The sequence below is a fragment of the Nestor notabilis genome, unplaced genomic scaffold (assembly GCF_000696875.1).
Source record: "Nestor notabilis isolate BGI_N333 unplaced genomic scaffold, ASM69687v1 scaffold33334, whole genome shotgun sequence".
Taxonomy (NCBI): Eukaryota; Metazoa; Chordata; class Aves; order Psittaciformes; family Psittacidae; genus Nestor; species Nestor notabilis.
In genome coordinates this window covers 9904-29747 of record NW_009924981.1, presented here as the reverse complement: position 1 = coordinate 29747, position 19844 = coordinate 9904, and the positions used below count along the sequence as shown (strand labels likewise).

At 37.0% G+C, this 19844-nt stretch overlaps 1 long non-coding RNA gene across 1 annotated transcript; it reads right to left on the bottom strand.

Moving 5' to 3' along the window:
* Nucleotides 1-7999: 7999 nt before the first annotated feature.
* On the bottom strand, nucleotides 8000-17672 carry LOC104404398. Its single transcript, XR_719904.1, has 3 exons — nucleotides 17523-17672; nucleotides 16319-16407; nucleotides 8000-8145 (listed from the first exon to the last, which is right to left on the bottom strand). It is a non-coding gene; the product is annotated as an uncharacterized LOC104404398 (long non-coding RNA).
* Nucleotides 17673-19844: the final 2172 nt, after the last annotated feature.

The following is a 19844-nucleotide window of genomic DNA, read 5'->3' as shown; positions in this document are numbered from 1 at the left end:
CCATTTTGTTAAGCACCCCAGAACTCATAAGCCACAAAATCACTTGAGTGATTCCAGCCTCATGCTCTCACACTGCATCACCTATGTCAGTGGATAGCAACTGTTACAGAAGGTAAGAGGGTAAAGAGGATTTAAACTCACTGCCAGCAGCCTGCACTGCATATTATATAACGAGAAGGAAGCAATTACCTGGGTTGAAATCCCACAATGCTCACTGACTTCAATAAAGTAGGGTTTCACCATGGATGAAATGAGGGAAGGAAACATTCTAAGGGACAGGGCAAACACTGAACCTTACAGTTCTGATTATGACCAAGAAAAGACATCTATCAGAACTGTACTAGCAAAGGCCAGCAAAGGGCACTCTCTTTTTGAGCCCATTTATCAATCTATATTCCTAATAAATTGATAATGTCTGGGTTTTAGCATATTTTGAGTTTTAAGGTGTTGAATGCTCATTCAAGAGATGCTTCCTTAAGGAAGGAGGAATTTACATTCAACTCAATAGAACTTGTAGCTTTCATTTTTCTTGCTACAGGAAAGTGAATATTTTTACAGAGTATTTTATAAACTAAAAAGACTGTCAGAATAAAAAATATTAATATATAATACAATAGCCTAGCTTTTGGTTTGTGGTAATCTGCATAAGATCTTCCACTGCCACAGATCTTATTTATTTTGTTTTTAATGCTAGCATGTTTAAGCTAATGGATTTTTCTAAATGTCAATATTAAAACATATCTATTGATCTAATAAGTGGTATCACATTATTTGCTCAACCCCTTATATTGTACAAGCAGAAAGCACCTACTCAAATGTAGCACACAAGCACGCATTCTATAGGAGAATGCCTTAGAGGAACACACAACCATATCTATTGCTGTAAAGCAACAAAAACTCAGTGCTAAAAGGAAGCTTTTACGGGCTTACTATTTTTCTCAAGAACCTGGAGGAAATCAGTAATAAAAGATTAACCTTTTGTGTAAGGAAGAAAAATCACGACTCATCTGAAGAGAAATCAAGGAAGACCAGAAGATCAGAAAGGATCAATCTCCAAAATAACCTCATCCACATATACCCCACAGTTGAGTTAAGGAACAGTCTGTGTCAAATTGAAAAGTTTAGAAGCATAAGCAAAGCCTTATGCAGCTGGTCACTTTGCTATTCATTCTAAGGCAGGAAAGGATACTGCCAACCACACATACAATTTGAACCAAAGCTCCACGCAATTTGACACAATTTTAACAAAGCAAATATGAACATAATGTAATACTATAGACGCACAATACATATTGCACAGCAGATTATATATACACATATCTACAAAGACATAATTCTGTTATGCATTTTTTCTCTCTGTGACAGATGAGAATGAGACACATATTTGATAGTTAAAATGTATGTTTGGGAAAAAAGCCAAAAACTGTTTCATAGGCTTCAAATTTCATGATTCTTCTGAAAGACATTTTTACCTAATGAAAATGAACTAATGAAAGACCAGAAGTTTGCTCCCTGAAATAAGATTCATAGGCTCCCAGTTGTGTTTTCCAATGTATGTTTTTGCCATTTAGCACATCATGCTTAGAGATACCACATTCAATAATACAATCTGCTGAGGATGAAAAGCAGTTTCTTTGCTAATAAAAAAGCTGGTTATAGAAAGTGCAAGTTTGCAGTAAAGCTTCAAAGAAAAATAGCAGCCTCAAAAACATCTGCAGACTTTAAGTGTGTACATTTCGGTTTGTCAGATGTTCTTCTGTAATTTAAATATTTTAGGAATTAATCAAAATAATTTATTTTCTGGAAAATCGGATGAATTCTTATTTTTCAACTTCACCTCTAACCATGATAAAATATGAGGAAACCAATAAAGGCATTACTTAACAGGGAGACTGATATGCTCGCTGGATATTTCTATTTCTTTTTATCCAAGAAGGAATTTAAATAAGTCAAGCTTTCTGCCATATAATTTAAGACTCTTTGAAGTGCTAATAAACATGTAAACATTTTCAAGGGCTGCAAATAGGAATGACAATATATTTTTGCACAGTCTAGTATAATGGGATTCAACAGGGACTTCAAGCTGATGGGCATTACTACCGTGATACAAACTTGCACCTAAGACAAATTACATGCTAATATGGTTTAAGAGAAATCAGGTCTACAAAGCCTTATTCCACCTCTGCATGGTAATCAGTGGCTCAGTCACAAAACGTTGCTATTGAAATAGATTCAGAATAAACCAGGAGACTGAGGTGCAGACTGACTGTAGGGATGATCAAGAACATGCACCGGGAAAGTTTGTTGCAGAGGGACATGAGGAAGAATCAGGTCTTTCTAATCAGCTTGTGATTTTTCAATCTTTTCAGTCACTTAAGGAGTGTCTGAAGTGCCTGCGTCCATCCCCTATAAACCCAGGATAGCAACAAAGAAAGGGAAACTCACAGTTAAGACTAACTAGATACCTTGATCTTCTGTAGAAATTCTGCTTCATTGACAATTTCAGATATCACACATAATGACACAGCAAATTATCTGAAACACGGACAATTATTGATAATGATCTTTTCAGTCATAATGCCACTATTTAGCAAAGAACATATAGCAAGACTGTACCAAAAGACTTGTACACTTCCATGAGTACCTATCATGCCAAGAGAAAAGCTGCGTTACTGGAGTGAAGTATCTACTTCCTAAATATGCTTCTTCCCCCCAGTGGCCAGGAAGGTTACCTTAGGAGATACACTGTTCTAACCAGTCTTCAAATCCATTTTTTAAAGTATGAGTTGAATACACCTGATAGAAATCACCAGCCACTGTGTTTCTATGCTGACGAACATGGCTCATTCTGACGTAACTGTGGCTACAGAGGATAGAATGCCATTCCATACTCATTTAAATCTGCTCTACCAGACAGAGCATCAGTTGTTAAAATTAGAAATGTTTGACAAAGCAAAACAGGAGAAAAATCTCTAAAAGCATATTGCAAGGATGGTCAAAACCAATACAGCAGCAGCACTGAAGGCCAGGCTCTGTTCCCACTTAGTACCATCTGTATCAAAGCAATGGTACTGTATTCACTTGAAATATGCTCAGTTCACACCAGCAAAACTGGGAGTGCAATCTGGCATTTCTTGGTATAATAACAATTTTGGAATCTTGCCCTGCTACTCAGTTGCATGCTTTATCAGTATTAACACAGAAGGTATGAAGGTGGGATGTTAGTTATTTTCAAAGCTTTGCTCACATCTTGCCAATTCTGTGTTTACTGTCATATTCTAAAGCTGGGGAAGGGAGGAGGACTTTTTATATTCCTCCTCCTTCCATGTGTTACTCTATGAAAAAATCTCCTGCCTGCCTATCATCACTTCATTTTTCAATGTCTCTCACACTAGCTTTGTTACTTTGCATACAAATTTGAATTGGTCATCAGCTGAAAATGTGAAGGCAGCATAAGGCAAGAGTTTCCACACACTTGGGTCCTTTCACGTCTTCCTTCTGTGTTGAATTCTGTATCTGATAACATGGAATAATTCTTCCTTATTCTGACAAGGTGGCTATTTGAGAGGTTGGTGAACACCGTATTCCAGCTACATTAAAAATGCAGGCTACTACAATTTGATCACTTTTACATTTCTCAAATAAAACCCCATTAGAGAGACAAATCATCAAGGTAGAGTTTGAGCAGTCAATGGAGAGTGTGACATGAAGCGGGTAAAGACAGCCGAGTGTTCCATGACCACCTTTTTATACTTTTGTGGGTCTCCAAGCACTTCACTGTTTTAAATCACATGATCACCCATCCTGCAAACGTAATATTCTGTATTTTATTAACTATAGTTTTATATCTCTACTATGTTTGCCTATGGGAAATCAGTAAATCAGAGCAAAGACTTCTGCAATTGATTACTGGGCAATAAACTGGCAGAGCAGTACAGCATAAATCAAGCTGATAGTTTAGGGGCTGGACATGAACCCGATTTTTTTGTTTGAGTCCCCCCTCCCAGTATTTCATTTCTCAGATCAAATTTAATCTCTCACTTAAATGAACTGGAAAGAATTTCTGGTATGCAATACTCACTGGGGCATTAGAAAGTACTGACATTTACATGAGATTCCTAATACTCCTCAAACATGTTGAAGTATTCAGGAGTCTACCAGTGAAAGAAGCAAGAACATTCTCAATGTAACATCTATTTTCCAGCAGCCCAAGACAAGGAAAAGGCTGCCTCTCTGAAATGCTGCCTACTGCTTCACACAGCAAAACACCTACGTGAGATTCAGCAACATACTTTGATAAATAATGTACTTACAGCATGGCCAAATGGATAAAAAAAATATTAAAAGCCTTACAAGTTCATTTTTATTAATGTATTTTTATAGTGCCTTCGTAATTCCTACTGCCATAATCCTGACACATAAAAGGAGGCGTAAGATTATATTATATGTTGATATAAGGGATATTACTAGATATACCTTAAAACGACAAATCAGCATTACATGGAAGTGCACCAAGAGCTGTTGTCTCAATTCTGATGAACTTAAGCCTTATTCAGGAATCTCACTGAACAGTGCTACAACATTTAAGCCAGTTCATACATGTATTTCTTATGCAGCATCCCACTGAAACAGTATGTAAAATTTCTTCTGTTCTGACAGAGGATCTGTTTTTAAATCAGCTCATTAAAAACCAACATCCCCAACATTCAGGAAACAAAGACAGTAAGAAAGCTGCTTCTCCCAAAGTTATCATTTCAGAGCAATAAAGTCTGCTGAGGGCTACTGAATTATCATCTGATCAGCAAAAGCAGGAAGCCAGTTACGCTACAGTTTACCAGACTACAAGATGTAAAAGTGCTGCTGAATATGAATAAAAAAAGAATTAAAATATTCACTCTGACCTTACAGGGACCAAGACTCCCTTTCTCCAAAGTTACTGCATGCCGAATAGCTGTTCTTCAATATCGAACGTTTCTCGAGGCATATTCAGTAACTTCTAACATAATCTTATTCCACACAAAAGGAAATTGGTTATTTGTATGTTATCCAAGGAAGGCTGAGTAATTCACTGTGGTAGGAAAGACCTCTAAAAATAAGTCACCTCTCAGCAGATTCACTCCCTTCCTGTCTGGGTTTGATTGCCACTGCATGAAAGGACAAAGCTTTAGGATGAACTACAGAGAACTTCTGTAATGATAACACTGCTCAAATACATTCATTTCATCCCTGCTCTGTTTCAAAGAATACAACTTCTAGGGGTGGAGCAAGCCAGTGACCCAACAGGATGTGCATGACTAGAGTACCTCGTGTGTAGCCTTCTGCTTTCATGTTTATTTTTGGATGTATTTTCCTTTGTGCTTTGAAACAGATTTTGGGGCGAGGTAGCTAGAACCACACTCGCTGATGCTGAAGAGGAAAAAACAAGTTCTTAACACGAAGAGTACTTCTTCCTACAGATATGTAGCATACCTTGGAAGTCTACAGTGTTATATCAATGATGAATAACTTTTTTCGCATTTGTTAGTGCTCCTCAGAGATGAAGGACAGGGACAACTGGTGCACAAAGGCATGTCACCAGTGATTCTCATAACCTCCTAGAGCTTCCTCATCAGGAAACTGTTCAGCTGTGTGAGAACCTAACCAGAGATACTATCATCTCCAAGCTGCTATAGCAGCTGTTGATAGAAAACAACTCTCCAAGGATGAGTAAGCTTAGAAGTTCAACAGATGTTCCCAAACAGGATGCTACTTCAACAGACAAAATACTAGGCCATTTTAACTGGTAATTGTACTTATCAGGACAATATAACTTGGTTTGACCAGCATTCCCTGACTGTTAAAATTTCAGATCACAGAAAATCTTTCTGTATTGAAAGGGTTGATTATGTTGTTCTGTATATTACAGGAGGCATCTTATTCTACTTTTGATAAAGAATATCCTTACTTTATTAACAGTAATTAATACACTTTGCTGCATATTATACTTTATGTTAACAAGCCATGTCTGTGAAACATTCCATCAACACAATTGTTTCATAGAGTAACACAGCTAATATAGGAAAAGCTACTTTTCAGTTTAAACAAAACTCAGAAAAGTCTGTAAATTCATAATATGAAGTTACATAGATTCTGAAAAGTCTATCCAAACTTAGAAATAGCTATGTATTGTATTTTGCTCTCTTCAAAGTAAATGTCACAGGGGGAAAAAAAAAAAAACAAACAAAAAAACCCAAACAAACCAAAAAGCACACCCCAGAACAAACCCAAAACTAACCTTACTCCAGTAGAAAATGTATTTTTTGCACTCCTATTTTTAATCATAAAAATACTACAGTCATAAAAGCAGAAACCATTTCAAGGATTCCAACCCTACAGTTTATCTAGATTGTTCTTAAACTACAGTATTACCTATTTTGGAATTACTCAACTACTTTTTATGAAGAAACTACTTCTTTATGAAACTAAATTCTCATTGTCTGAGAGTTGAAATTTGTATGCACTAGATTTTAGTTTTTACGATATCTGGATTGTGATGACACTGACATGGGTGCCTTTTCCCATTTTTCCCATGGCACTGCTGATATTAAGTATCTGTGGTCCATTCTTGACTTGGTGTGGGTTTTCATTAAAACAAATTTAAAAAGCCATCTGAATGGCATGTCATTGTATCAACAACTCTTTCCCCATATGGGCTTTGTCACAGCAAAGATATATGAATCTCAGGATAATGCAGATAGAACAATACAGCATCCACAACTTAACAAAAAGTTTCCCCTGAGGAAAAGTATTCCCTTTACTTCAGATAATACTAAAAAATGATTGCTGCTAATTTTGGGGGAATCTTCTTAAATAATTTTCTGTTTGTTTTGAATATTCTGTGTTTATCATACCTTAGCTGCAGTTTATGTAGGCTTTGGGATTTGAAGATTGCAAAGAAACAAATACTGCCTTGAAAAAAATAAATAACTAAATTCTACCTCAGACTAACCAGCAAAGCTGTATTTCATGGCATAATTTTCCACTCACTAAGAGTACAGGCATAGCTTCCTTGAAAGCAAGCACACCAGAATACATTAAAAGTTCACTGAAAAACTGCACATAAAAGGCAAAGAAGTACCACAAAACTGAACTGTGGTCTCTGACATGTGCAGCATCTAGGACATACTCTACCGCACAACTTCCTAAAACCTGCGATATACAAGATGTGTGCTAAGGTTCTCTATGATAGCTCCCAATACTTGCAACACACATGACCTTTTCCAAAAGCATCTATCATCAAAGAACTCATCAAAATCAGCAAAATTGTTAAACAACACTGTAGTAGTGATAGAAAACTACATTGGCATTTTTGTTTTAGAACAACTTTAAATGTTTGAAGGTTCAAAGTTTTTAAGAAAGGATCTTAACCTCCACTCCCCCAGTAGTTCTCATGGGAAACCAACAGATTGAATGCTTAGCAGGAAAGTCTCATACATGGGAGAAATGACTATCCTTATACCAGTTAAAAGTGAATTATAAACATGTTAATGAGAAACCTACAATTGGGTTTATTCTCCTCCATCATGAACTTATAAAGCACTATCTACATTAAAAATTTCTGACCACTGGCAAATGTAGCATATATTAAAACAGATGAGACCACTGGCATATTTAATTTCTCAATATCAGAGTATATTAAGGATAGACTCTCCCCATAAATGCTGGCAATAAAAGCATGTTTAAGGCTAAAAAAGCAACACCTGCTGTATGCAAATAAATTCCACCAGAAATTTCACCAAGTTATTTCATTAGAAGAGGCCCACAAGAAAGAAATACAGGAATATGTAATCATGCAGAATATGAAGCACTAAAAAGAAGAAAAATACATTCCTTTTTGTCCAAACTAATTTAAAAGGGTTATTACTTTGCTTAAAGTATAAATGTGCTTATATTTCATTACAAACACTTAGAAACTTAAATCACTTTTTCTGCATAAACTGCACATAAACTTGAACTTACCTCCCAAAGGGCTTTAAAGTCCTTCTGCTCAATTCGAAGGAGCTCACTGTATTCTCTCGTAACAATGGTAGCATGGCGAGGAGTGTTATCCAGAATGGACTCTCCAAAAGCAGTTCCTATTCCCAGAGTGCATATTGTCACAGCATCCTTTGAATCAAAATAAAAGGACACATATTAAATATTCCAGGATGTTTTAAGAGTCTTTATGTCACATTCACCAATAGCATTGCCTTAAGATTTTTCAACAATTTGCTTTAAAATAAAAGTGCCAACAAAGAAAAAAAAAATCAATATGCCAATTAACAACACAGGAAGCTTCAATGTGGAAGCAAGTAGTTCTGTTTACTACGACCACCAGTTGAATTAGACATTTCTGTGTACAAAGCAGAGAACAAAAGAGTCACTTTCACCTTTGGAAGAAAGTTATGACCTCTGTCCATCTACCTCTAAAGACTGTTGTGATTATGAGATTCTTTAGAAATGTCAGAGGTGATGAGAAGATAACTAGAATCAGAAATGCAATCATGGAATATAAATTTCTGCCCTATGTAGACTACCCACATTACAAAGAAAATTTAACTGTTTTCTCTGCTAACATAACTTCCAATTATAATATCCTCTTGTATTCATAATGCATTTCTCTATTGTGTAAGGTCTGTGTCCCGTGCAATCATACAGCTTAACCAACTCTTGGCCCTTCTGTTGAATATGCCATTAAACCTCTCAATTGTTAATGCATGCCGATTAGCCACCAGACTAACAAAAAAAATAGTATTCTTTTCACATAAGTCAGGAATTTCAAAAAAACTACTCAAGTCCAAAACAACCTGGAATAGAATATTCAGGATGGTCCCAAACATGAAGAAATAAGCCTGCGTGAGCACATGCTATTCAAGTGACAGAAAGATGCCTAAATCAAACCACTTTGGCCAGGAACTCCTCTGTAATAGTTCTAGTATAAATTATGAGCTTCTGTAGAGGGGAAAAAAAAAATTAAAAAAAAAAAAAAAATCAAGATTACTAGCAATTAAGTAACTTGCTGAATCAAGATCTTTAGATATATGTTCTGCTTAGGCTTACAAATTGCTATGTTCCTGAGCACAGTCTTGAAGCTGAATGATTACGTATGTCTCTTTCCAAGCTGGGCTTTAACTGACTGTCTTCTAAGTAATTAAAAAAAGATAGCAACAGCATTAGAAATTTAAATGGATACAGACTGTACTTTACTAAGGAAATCATACATGCACACAGACAAATACACATAAACTTATAAAAACACATGCTCATTTTACTGGATACAACATTAGAAATATAGTTTAATTCTAAAAACATAGGATTCATGAAATGTCTACAAAAAAAAAAGCAGAAAAATTTGTCATCCCATCCACTACATCCTTGTGGCTGATAATCCAGGAGAGGTGCATGAGCACATTTCAGCATCATTTTCTGTGTTTAAAATTGCATTGTTTTCCTTTCATGCATCTAATAAGTGGTAATAGGCAAATGTTATTAAGATCAAGTTAGTAGCTTTACAATTGCATTACAAAGACAAATGCCCATAATAGTCCAGTTCCCTGAACCATAGCAAATTGCTTTTGCACAGATATTACCATATAAAATCATGTGTTCAGGAAAACAAAATCAATTATGTCTTAGAAAATATCAAGGAAGAATTTACCAACTGTCAGAAATAAATTTTCAAGGAAGGCAATTATAAACAGGCACTGTCTAAACGAGAGAATATTTGGGAATGAGTACCCAGAAACCTAAATAGAAGTCTCTACAATTAGCCTAAAATATAGGCTACACATAAAAGTTCTGCCTTAACAAGCTTACCTTTCAGATCTGAAACAATGTATGCATGCTACTATACTCATAACTGCAGTCAAAATAGCTACAAATAAAATGTATTATATACTGCTCATACAAGATTTAATCTCCAGATCTCCAATACATTATTCTAAACTTTACTTGGAAAGATCAGATAAAAGATCTCTGTTTAGGGCAGAATAACCAAATAACCTGAAAGATAAAGAAACTTTTCCATATTGTAAATAAGCAACATTTACATCTTGTAGCTTCTTTCTCACTCCCTTCCTTTGCTCCAAAAAAAACCAAACTCCTTTGAAACACCTCACCTTTTTTTATTCTTTACAGCTCTGAAGAATGTATCTTTAAAGACAGAACACAGAAGAAAAGGAAAGGTGTTGGTTAAGGAATCAATCACTTCCTAAGACAATCAGAACGCAGTTGTTCAGCCTAAGAAATAAACTAACACTTGTGGGGTGTCAAGTCAAGGAGCTGGAATAGTCCCTTCTACGTTCATTAAAGTCCAGGCTTCTATCAAGTGATAGTTCTTTTAGGCTTTTTCCCTAGCCATTGTTGCTTTCCATAAAGATTCAGTTTCACAGCCAGCTAGGGAGCAAGCCCATCTGTCTTCTTAAAGACTTCAGAGCCCCATTTTCCCTCTACCCCTTGTTTATACATCTCCAGCCTCCTGGGGAATCAGGTGTGCATCTCCTACTACACCTGTTAACCTTACAGTCAAGAATCTCCTGCTGTTCAGTGTAGACTTCAGGAAGATTGCTGGCAGCTCAAAACTCAGTTTGCTGTTCCCCTCTGCAATCCCAGGAACAGCAGGGAGTTCTAGCTGCTGGTAAGCAGCTAAAATTCACACAGCTATTTAAAAGGCAGTATTAGAGACTTAAAAAGATGTGATTGTTTCCATTGCTATCTGTCCTCTGAACGCACTATCAGATGTGTTATAAAAAAAGGATCATAAAATGGTATGCTCAAATCAGATGCTGTTTGTTCAGATTCACTGACTCTCACTGACAGGTGAAACACATGCAGTGAAAGAGCTGTTAAACCTTCTCCCCCCATCAATCTAAAACATTATTGAATTTTTAAGACCATTCTATGGAATAGATGAGCATCAGAAAAAAAGCTCTGCCTTATTCCCTCTGCTACCATCTCAAGGCACATCCCTCCATGCTCCTCCCTGACTTGCAAAACATTTTGTTTTCCACCCTGGCAAACAGAATTTTTGTACTGTGTGTAAACAAAATCATGATGTCTGAAAGAGAAATAAAGAAAATAGGTTCAAAAAGAAAAAATGAGTGCTAGGTTGAAAGGGATTTGGGACTTTTCATTGAAATATTATTCAGTATTTTGTTTGGTTGGTTTTAATTTCACCATTTTTCCGCACCTTGTACCTTTATCTTCCCCCCGCATTTGTGTCTGTCCAGGACTCCATACCATCTCCATCTTTAATTGGAGATCTGCAAAAGCTGGCATTTTGAAAAGTTTGCTTACTATTACTTCAACACACTTCAGTTTGCCCCCAGCAAAAACTTCCTTTTGTAACAGAGAAACCAAAGGATACAAACGGAAGTAAACTATCTGTTCTGTTAAGTGATTTTCCTGTTCTATTACCTCCACTAGAGTATGTTTCAGCCATCCAGATAGGAAATCCTTCACAAACTACTTTTAATGATAACACATCTTCCCATTCCAGAATTGCAGTTTCCCAACATATGTTAGGTCATCCTTTTTACACAAGACAAGATGATTTGCTTAAAGTAGGCATTATGCTTCTAGAACTGTGACCAACATCTCTTCTAGTTCCTAATTAAAATATTTACAGATCAGACTAACTGTACCGTAATAACATACTCATTATCTCCATACGTTCCTATGAAATCCTCTAAAAGCAACCTGCAACGTCTTGGACTTCTTCCTAGTAGACAGAGTGAAATTATTTTTCTATATTAACTCTCAATAAGCTAAGTTCAAACCCAGAATTAGTACAACCACAACACTATGGAGCCCAGCATGGGCCAACACACCCTGCTTCTCAGTTGAGTACATTAGTCCAGTGAATCTCTGTGTTACAATGGGTAGAGCAGTTCTCATGCTCAAAATAAATAATTTAATGCTAACTTTAATTTTATTTAATATTTACACTGCACTACAGACTGACTACAGTACAAACCTATGTCATGGCTTCACATTATTTCATCTCCAGAACATAGTGTCCATTTACATGCATCCATAAGGGCAGTTACAGGCAGAAAGCAGTATTGCAAGGACTGACCTGTTTTTAAGTCCCTTCCCTTGTTTCCACTTCATCTTAGAGCTACGAAATTATTCCCCTTCCTGTGTGGATGCCTGAACCTCCTTCTTCACAGTCATTCTTTTCAGCAACCCCACTAATTTACTCGGCTTTTGATCCCCGGCCCTCTGCATCTTCCTACAACTGATGCTGCTGTACCACCTAAGCAACCACAGCTCCTCCTTTAAAGCTTTTCTAAAAAAGGCATGTGAAGTCAATGCCCTCAGTTCAGTTGGATCTGTTTTTAAAAACTGATCAGCTTAAAAAAACTCCACCAAAACACAGGCAAGATAAACTTGCAATAGCCCCCATCACAGACTATGATTCAGCTGGCAGACTACAGAAAAACTGCAGATTAAAATGCTATTTGGTCTTTGTCTTTCTTCTCTTCATTCCATCCATTTTACCAGGTGGGAATATAAATCTTAATCATTTGGGGTGAAAAGCTCAGAATGTAATTCAGTAAAACACAATGTTGCAGAATCTGACAAAGATGTCACACTGATGCTTTTGTCATAATGCATTTATCCCCAGCTTTATTCTGAGACATCACCATCAGCTATCTTTCAGAACCTGTTAATTGTCAAAACAGTTTAAAAATTAAACATAGACAGGGCAGTCAGCAGTATTTTTAAGACAACACTAAACTAAAAATATCTTTAAGAGGAGCTTTCATTATATACCTTGGTTGTAACATCAGGTAGGTAACAGTGTCAAATAAAAATTAAATTCAGAATCTGTTCATACATGAGGGTAAAGACCATTCTGTGAATGTGAGGGTATAGACCATTCTGTGCCAGATTCTAAACAGGCTGTGTTTTCTGTTTATTTTGAATGGGACTTACTAAATCTCTGTGTGACTTTTAAGCACCATATTTATCATATTTGTTACAAACAAGTTGAGGCAAGTCTGAAACAGTTCATTACACTTACCACTGCAATTCATAGTGTGACCTTTTTACCTAAAAAAATGAAGCTCTCTTCAGTCCCTTCTTGATTGTTGAATACTCAGAAAACTCATAAATAATTTACAGAAAGCAGACCAGTCACCATTCAGGAAGTACTGGATGGGTAATGCTGTCAGATCGCTGTATCCATTTCAATGGCAAATGAAATTACTATCATGATCAGCAGCAGCTAGCATATTTTAGCACCTCAGTGGAACAGAAGTAACAGTAACAGAGAAATCTGCTCTGGTCAAACTCTTCAAACCAGGTGTATTGTAAACGGCTGAAGGTGATTTTCGAATGAGCCATTTTAGGATCAAACATTGCCCGTACTCTGTTATGTATTCTAACACTGCCCTCTTGTGACACAATACAGTTTTGCAAGCAGTCAGAAAGGATTTTTCCAAACCAATATGAAAGCAAGGTTTTATCGAGGAGGTCCTAAATATGTGTGTTTGTCTTCATTAAAATATTTAAATCAGTATATGGGATGCTTCCTCTTATGAAAATAGCAAATAATAAGTAATTTTAATATTTCTATGAATTCTCAACTTGGTCCTAATTAGTATTACTAACATTTTCTGTGAGAAATCACAGGTGGCTACATGCATAAGCTAATGTGCAGCAAGAATGTGTAGGAATTAATACTTCACTAGCTACACTGAAGTCTTGATCCATTAGTGCATCTAGATATAATTTCTATTGCAAGACATGTAACCACATGCCTCTGTAGGAGCAAAGACCACAAGGACATTCTTAGTAAGCACCAAGAGCGCAATAACCTACTGCACTTTTAATGGAAGAAACTACCAAACATTAAAGGTGTCTGCACAAACAGTTAGCAGATGGTAGCTGCTACACAACACATTTATTGCCAGGCTTCCTGAAATTTAAGTCCCCCAGCTAGAGAAACAAATACTTAGTAAAAGTGTGACTAATATTTTTCATCAAGAGAATTGATTTTTCATATTTACATTAACACTGTAGGCATCCTCATATAATCGTAGGATTATATTCAAGCTGCAAGAAAACTCAGGAAGTCATCTAGTACAACCTCCTGCTCATCTTAAGTATTAAAAGACTCTTAGTCATGTCTAAAGACGTTTTAACCAATAGGAACCTGAATACAGAATTAGCTTCTTTCTTCCTAGAAAAGATGGCGTAGTCCTTCTGTACTTCTACATCAGTCTACAAACTACTAAACTTGAAGCTTCTGTATCTCTTCTGCTCTGCTGGAAGTTTCTCATTAGCAAACACTTCAAGCTCAAGAATGACCAGCACCATGACAACAAGGAAGCACAGGCAAGACTGGAACAGGGCACCCAGGAGTTAAAGGCAGGACAAGGAGCAGGAGACCAAGGATGGACAGGGAGGGAAATGGTATAAACACCAAGCTGGAGCAAAACCAGAGAAAATGTTGGACTCAAATAGTATTTAGGAGTCCCCAACCACCAAACTTATCCAGCACTAGAATGGTTAATGAGCTGCTGTCCTTTTGGCAAGGAGGCTGTATCCTATGGCAACTAGGCAGTGGTAAGAATTCAGTTCATTGTTCCTGTGAGAGGGAAGCGTGAGGTTAAGAAATTGCTGCAGAATATCTGTCCTGGGTTCAGCTACAGCAGTCATTTTTTCTCCTTCTTAGTAGCTGGTGCAGTGCTGTGTTTTTGACTTTCTGCCTGGGAACAATGCTGGGAACACTGATGTTTTTAGTTGTTGCTAAGTAATGTTTACTCCGACTGAGGACTTTCTCAGTCTCATGCTCTGCCAGGGAGGAGGGGAAGCTGGCTGGGCTTAAACCACGACAATATAATTTCTAGAACTATATGAACAGAGTGAATCTCAACAAGCAGAAAAAAATATTTACATTAGATTTCTTAAAAGGCTGAGCTGTTCCAACCTCCATTTAATGGGATAAATCAACACTCCAAACAGATTCTTAATTTAACTTCCACATCTAGAACACTCTTGTGGATATATTTCTTTCTGATTCAGTATTGATCCTTAACGACAGTGTAGTGCCATCTTTTGGCAAACACTGGAAAATATTCCTGATTGCTTTAGACCTGCACAGAAAAGGACATCATAAGAGCCCAGTACCGTTCCAAATTGTGACAATACCGATGACAGCCAGGCCATGTTGAGAACTGCTCAAATTAAGCTAATTATACTTTCAATCAGTCTCTACTTATTACAGTGAAGAGGTTGCTAAGAATAGTTATATGAAAGAAGTTCCTTTCGTATCTATCATTTCACTGTAAGAAGTAGAAAGACCCAGTGCTCACACACTGTCCTGGCTTGAATTCTGATCCAGTTTCACTGGTGATGCAGTGTTCAGCAAAGTGAAAAATTCAATTTCTGCTATGAGCCATAAACCTTCCCCAGTCAGCCAAACTTTGGGCAAAGAATAAACCACCACCACTCCCTACGCATGGTACATTTAATCAAGGTGGGGAATAAGGTCCTGGGTAGTTATACCATCCATGTGAAGGCATAGAGTCACGTGTCAGAGGTCCAACTTCATGCTGAGCTACATGATGGGACAATCCCAGATTTCAAAGATGGGAGCAGGGAATGGAACGTGATGCCTTCCCAGAAGACTCAGCTCACAGCAAGAAGTGCGTGACTTGACAGCATGACATTAGATGACACAGGCGGGAGACTCCCTCCAGGAAAAATATCTCATCTTTCTTTTTTGTATTTACTCTAAACTCCTAATTTTAAAATCCAGGAGTGCCAAGATACTGAGAAACTGCTTGTAATTTGGTGGGAATTTCACTTGTTCTTCTATCTCGTAACACTAAATAGGTATTGTCTCCAGGCTACTTGTCTAACACGGCACCAGTTCCAATACTCTGTAATACTTTCAGATCCTTGCACTGGAGACTGCAGTATGCTGTTATTAGACTGCACTGTTGGTGGGGTTTGAACTTTCTGAATAAGGACTGAATTAAAATATTTCCAGTGAATGAATTAACAACTCTTAGATCTCCAGCTTAATTTCATATGGCTCTATTAGGAAAGACAGAGAAGTCTTGCTTCATATTAAAATGTAGACCCCTTTCCAGAGCATTACATTTCCGTTTTCTTCAAATCATTGGCATGATTTGCCCCCATGGACAAAGGACAACTGAGACTAAAGCAGGCTCAGAGAAACACGCATGTGATAAGACAAAATATCTGTAGATATATGTTATCTACTCCAGTCATACCCTTTCTTTTTACTGCTGACTGGATGGTTTCAATTAAAAATTTATTTTACCTGGTGGTTGCTTGTATCAGAAACCTTCACATCCAGTGATCCTGTGAGAACAGCATACCAGTTCGTCCCAATATCACCCTGACGAAACACTGGAAAGATGAAATCTTGTAAATAAGAGCTACCTCTGTAAGTTCAGCAACATTAACAAATATTTTCCCTCATATTACTGTACTACTGTAGTCACTTCTGGCAGTATAGAATTTGCCATGTCAGGCTACTTACTTACTATTCCAATAACATTTACAATTACACTAGAAATCACGTATTTTAGTAAACTGGTTGATACACTATAGAAACAATGAAAATACATAGAATTGCTTCACTCTTCTTCCCAGTTTGCTTCTTTTTTACCACTATCTTAGTTAACAAACAAAACAAACAAAAAAACTTTCTGAACAATGTCCCTCTGAAATTCAGAAACTTCCAATGCAGATACAGCTCCCACTGACTTCAGTAAGAGTTCTGGCTGAAAAGCAACTGCAAGACTTTGATGTTCAGGTATTCCAATTGTGTGATTAGAGTATCAGAATTCCTATTATTCTAAGCAATCCCCAGTGCTGTGTGCCTAAAGTCTGCCAGATTTACCCAAGGGGTACCTAAGACTCTACTAAATTCCACAGGTCTCCACGAGCTATTCCCCTGGTACAGCTCTGGGAACTCACACATTACCATCACAGGACCATCACTTATTTCCATCTCAGCTTCACAGATGGAGCACAGCTGTCTACCTTCATGTGGCAGACGGGCTGCCAGAGCAGGCACAGAGCTGTTGCACCCTAAAGGAGTATGCACCTCTGAAAATCTGTCTTCTGTTATCCTGAGTGACTGCAAACCACACACTATTAGTGATATGCCTAGGTGATACACTTTTGCCCCTGACATCAAAAATGCACCTACAAAAGAGATCAATAATACATTTACAGGGAAGAATGGGACTTAAGTGCAATGACTTGCTTCCAATCTTTCAACAGAACAGTGGCAGAGTCCCAAACCAAATAATGTGTGCCTTGTTACCATAGCTTCACCGCACACTGTATTTGTAGAGCGAGCAGCACTTTAGTCCTGCCTTCCCCCATGACTATGACTGTAAACATTCTTCTGGCAGTTCCACTGATTGTGTTCTCTCATTGACCTCTTAGAGACATTTCCAGCCTACCCCCCTTTTCATCTGCATAAAATAGTTCATTATATGAAGCTTTCTTACATGTGATTCCTTTTTCCAGATTTTCATAATATCCACAGAGACATATCTGCTGGAGAAGGTTTGGATGAAATTTCTCAAAAGCTTTCACTTCTTTCAGTCGTGTGAATATTATATCTACATCTTCACTAGAGCGTTCCAAAGGTCTGCAAGAAAACAAAGGACAAAATTCCAAAGGGCTTTATCAGAGAAACACCCCACCTGCATGCACCAAATTTACAAATGCTTGCAGCACATGTTATACTATAAGATAAACCAATCAAAATGTATTTTACAGGTACATAATTAAACTCTTCCAAAACATCCTAACAACTGCCCATTATCAACTTGAGCATGATTATTATCATTTTGACACAGGCAGAGTCCAGAAGCACCACTTACCAACAAAGTCCTGCTGTAGCAATTACTGTGAAAGTATATATGATGATACAGTCCTTATTCTAAAGAGCTTGGAATGATATATAGTTTTAAGTTTGTAATGGAACAAAAAAACCCAGATGTCTAAACATACAAGAGGTCTGTGAAATCAGTGCCCAAAATAGAAATTCTCTACCTGGCTAAAAGAAAAAGCCTTATATATCAGCAGTAACTCCTATACCCACATTTCTCTTCTGCATTTTGCTGGGTACAAACTAATTTGAAGGTTCTAAGTACATTCTTTTTCATGTAATTCCTGTCTCTTAATGTTGGACAAACTGAATATGTGAGTGAGAATCTAAACTGTTCATTGGTAAGTGTAAAGAGTTTTAATTCAAACATTTAAAATATTTAAACCTATGATAGTAACAACTTCAAAAAAAACCACAGATTTCAAGAAAAATGAAATTGTAGAACTCCCTCCAACAAAGTAGCATGTGGACCAGCAGTTTCAGCAGGCTCAGAAAACTACTATGTATTTGTGAAACTAAAGTGAATTAGCTCCATAACATACATTTTAAATGTGATTATCAAACATTATGAATCAGCAGGTAAGACAACCACTAGCTGACAGCATTAGAAAGAACCTTTCATAGCAGATTAAATGCCTACCACTACACACAGAAAGAAACACAAGAACATTCCTAAGAGATCATCTGGATCAGATGCAGAAATCATTCATGTATAAAGGGGTACCAGAACGATAGACAACTGTCATTGATCATTAGACCTATCACTCATTCAAATGCTGTTGGTTAATTTTACTGACAAAAACGTTGTTTTAGCCAGTGGACAAGCTTCTAAATGAACAGAAGTCAGGTGGTTTACAATGAACAAAGGCTAAGTTCACATATACATATCTTTATCATCTTACTGTTACACCCACAGTATAAGCACTCCTTCCAACAGGATTTTTTTTTGAAAGATTCCTCTTTGGAACCAAAGACTTAAGGTATCTAATTTGTCCCAGATCCTAATCACATTGAATCTCTGTCTCTCATCTTTCTTAATAAATTAAGTCTAGGAGGGATTAAATCTCTGTTCTCATTTATACTCCAATTTATCCTTGTATACAGTTGCTTCTACATCACAGTGACATCCTCTTGCCACCTCAAACCACAACCAGCTAAAGCAGCTGCCTTTTGAAGTATTTCAATTAAGATTTTCACCTGTTCCTTTTTTTCTTTTTTTCACTCTGCACTAGCTGACAGGTACTAATAAGCATTAAATCTCTTGTCAAAATCCTTTTAAGAAGATTAGGATGTGCAGCTTGCAAACAGATTTAAAATCCGTTTATACAAGATCCCTACCCAAACTACACTAGCACTTGGAACAGTAACTCCCTTAATTTATGGACTCTTAAAATTAACAGCAAGACGCAACAAGAAAAAAAAAAAAAAAGAAAAAGGGAAATAATTCTGAGAATATCTCCTTTTCCTAGATAAACTGTGTCTAAGACTGTTTCATACATGCAACTGCTCATACTGACTTTGTTCAAGTCCATCAGTTCATTTGCATAGAATTGACTGTAGGATCTCAGTGTTTAGTAGTGTTAGTTGTTTGATGCAGCTGAACAGGGAAAAAGCAAACAGGGTTAGCAAACAACATGCATTGTGTTGTACAAACTTAAATCAACACTGTTCTCTCAGTGCTCTTTTTGAAATGCAAGTGCAGAAATCTCTTCTGCTCTGCTCCTGTCAAAACAAAATTTGGGGGGATTTAATTCACAGACTGTGTAGCTTTTTTTCCTGAGAGTTGCTGAAGACTCAAGATACAGGGTTTCCATATAGTTCAGAAGAAGGTGAGAGCAGGGCTCACTTCAACTGATGTGGCAAGGAGCGTCTTGTGCCAGACAGATGAACTGCAGGAAAAGCTCTTTCTTCCAACAAAACTGTTTCATGACCCCAG